The following is a 3,223-nucleotide window of genomic DNA, read 5'->3' on the forward strand; positions in this document are numbered from 1 at the left end:
GTCAACCTTTGAAGGAATCAATGGTTCTTAGTCTCAAATGATAGATCGATGAATTTTCTTTCGACAATTCCTCTACCATTTTTCACGAAACCCAGCCCATCTTCTACGGCGTACAGGGTAAAGATTTCTCTGCACGCCAGCACCCGCGATCCGCCTCTCCGATCGTCGGCGCGCGGTCCTCGGTAGCGCAGTCGGTAGCGTATCGGGCTACGGATCCGAGGGTCGTGAGTTCGAATCCTGGGAGCGCCGCGTGATTTCGGCTAGAATCGAATGATGTAGATTCTTGAATGTTTGCATAATCAATTATGAATAGCTAATGGAATGTATCTGCCCACTAATCGGCCCCTAAAACCTGTTATTTTAGAAATTTAAGAAATGAATGTCACGTGCGCGTCACAACTGCCGACCATAAGCGTTACCATATTCTAGTTTGAACTAACTTTTTGCAAGTCCCGACCACATATAGTAGGTTTTCTAGTAGATATACTAGAAATGCCTACCAAAGTTCGTCCTACCCGTCACTCAATATACCCTGAACCATGCCCATCAAGGCCATCTATAGAAGGTACAGTCACTCCCCCGCCGACCAATCAGAGACAGATCCTGAGTGACGTCACCCCTGATGCTCGCAAGTGGTGCTCCATTCCCTTCATTTGAAAATTGTCGGTGACACTCTACACATATCGCTCAACCGTTGATGTCATTGGAAAGTCCAACTAATTTTCTAGCGATAAAAAAGAGCAGCAATATGCTAAGAAATGGCCGGTTTTGAAGATATAGACGATTTAAAAAATCCTTTGCAGTTGCAGGCAGGAAAGCAATGTAAAAACGCATCAAGCTTATATTTTTACTATGAATAAATCATTTTTTAGTAAGTTTTTAGATATGGTATCGATTTAATCAACAACTTTATTACAATAATTTTATTACATGTAACTTTATTTCAAAATAATATTTTCAAAAATGGCAACTGTTGGCAAGTAGCTTTGAAGCGATTGTGGCGCACCGCGCCATTATTGTCATGAGGCCCCCTTATGATGTCATCAAAAGTGGAGTGACATGGGCCTGATGCCCATGTAACCATTATAGGTCTGGTGGGGGGCGGGTTGTTTGAGGGCTTCCTTGGTGTACACCGAGGAGAAAGATGAAGCAAATGCTTCAGCCATGTCTCTAGGATCGTCAGTAAGTTCGCCAGAGCATAACCTGATGGGGCCAACAGTTGGGCCAGATGGGTGACAGCACGTGATCGCCTGAGGCGGTGGGGGGTAAAAATATTTTCGTCATTTAATGCTCAATACAATCGCTGTGACTTTTTACAAGACCTTCTCCTCGTCGTTGTTTCTTGCTTTCAACGACTGGTCCCCGAGTGATGACTATCTCCACACAAGACAGGATGAATGGAGCTAGCAATGAAGCCCAAAAAAGATATCGAAAATGTTAAAAAAAAAACACTTCTTTTCAAGGAGATGAATTGAATGGTTTTGGAGCCTCACGAAATATGTTTCAGATATGACGCGTCACACAAACTGACGCATAAAGACTGTGTTCAAATATGTGACCGCAAGCACTTGTTGACGAATGAAAAGCGTAGGTGTAGCCGCATCTCCAGACCCAGCGTGTCGAAATCCAGTATGTCTTAACGGACCGTTTATTGGACCGAGTGAGCTGAGTGGATAGCCCACACGATCTCGAGAGTAACAGTCGTTGCTGGGAACGAAACACAATACACAAATCAAAAGACGTATAAATAAGCGTTACCAAGCGTACAATAAATAAACGTAAGGGGTGGGCAAACAAAGAGGGCTTAAACGTACCAATAAATGATGCACCAAAACAGGCCGTGAGGGGCCCTACCACAGATAACACAGCATCCCTGCGTACTGACATCAAATTAATCGTGACCTTTCTTAACATTCGTGACATTTCGTGACCTTTCCTAACATTCGTGACATTTCGTGACCTTTCCTAATATTCGTGACATTTCGTGACCTACCGACAAATGTGCCTTCTGGGTCGCTTCGCGGCTAACGTCCATACATCCAGAGGCATCCTTCCAAGCCAGCCTCACATCTCCGACGCCATATCTACGAATCCAGACACCAGTCAGGTCCATTGTCGTTTACCTTAGTGCAAAGTATCATAGTCTCGGTTTTAATCATATTGGCGCTGAAACGCCTTATATGAAATTGACAACAGAATATCTATACGAGCTAACAGATCACACATTTAAATGCATCATAGTGAAATACAACTGCTCAGCCACTTACCATCGCTCGCGCAAACACAGACACGACACGACCGCCTCTGCCGCCATCAGCGCGAATGATCCAGAATTATGGCCGGGCATAGAGCCGGGTGGCACGTCACACAGCAAACGAGTACTGAGAAGTATTGCAGAAATTGCCTTCTAACAATACGCCAACGAACAATGAGCCATCGAATATTCAAACTAGCAAATAATCACGCGATACATTTCAAATTGGTCGTTTACGACAATCAACATAGTACAAATGATACAACGGAAAAACGCAAAGTACAGCAAAATCAAGTACAAACAGAGTAAAAGCCATACGAAAATGTCCACCTCTAGGACCATGGGCGATGCTACTCGCAAACCGAGGGGAGGTAGTCCCGGCCGTCCCGGCTCTCCAGGCAGGCAGAGCGGGGAGGCAACCGGGGCAGAGAGAAGAGCGAGCCGGCTTGAGCGGAGCGGCGCACGACTGGGAGCACGCACCCCCGTTCCACCGCGCGCCGCAGCGGCGCCGCCTACACCCGCCCCCATGTGCGCACCATGTGCGTCACATTACTTATTCTACATGAGAAACACTAACTTCGAGATCGGCCTCTTCAAGACGCTGCTTGCCGTTTTCACCATAGCGGAACGCACAAGACCCTCGCTGTCCGGAAACACCTCCAATACGCGTCCAAGAGGCCATCGACATCGCGGGCTGTTAACGTCAACGACCAAAACAACGTCACCAACAGAGAGGTTCTTCCGTGTTCTGACCCACTTCTGGCGCTGCTGAAGAAGTGGCAGGTATTCCTTTACCCAACGCTTCCAAAACAGGTCGGCGAGATATTGCACCTGCTTCCACCTTCGACCAAAGCAGCTGTCCCTCTCGCTGAAGATGCCGTCTGGCACCGGACCACCACGCAGTAGTAGCAGGTCGTTGGGGGTGAGAGGCTGCAGATCAGCTGGGTCACTTGATACCGTCGTTAGAGG

At 47.1% G+C, this 3,223-nt stretch overlaps 1 long non-coding RNA gene across 1 annotated transcript; it reads right to left on the reverse strand.

The window, feature by feature from the left end:
* Positions 1 to 1,634: 1,634 nt before the first annotated feature.
* Positions 1,635 to 2,261, reverse strand: LOC122366789. Its single transcript, XR_006253947.1, has 2 exons — positions 1,994 to 2,261; positions 1,635 to 1,707 (listed from the first exon to the last, which is right to left on the reverse strand). It is a non-coding gene; the product is annotated as an uncharacterized LOC122366789 (long non-coding RNA).
* Positions 2,262 to 3,223: the final 962 nt, after the last annotated feature.

This window comes from Amphibalanus amphitrite, unplaced genomic scaffold (genome assembly GCF_019059575.1).
Source record: "Amphibalanus amphitrite isolate SeventyFive unplaced genomic scaffold, NRLGWU_Aamphi_draft 000831F_arrow, whole genome shotgun sequence".
Classification (NCBI taxonomy): Eukaryota; Metazoa; Arthropoda; class Thecostraca; order Balanomorpha; family Balanidae; genus Amphibalanus; species Amphibalanus amphitrite.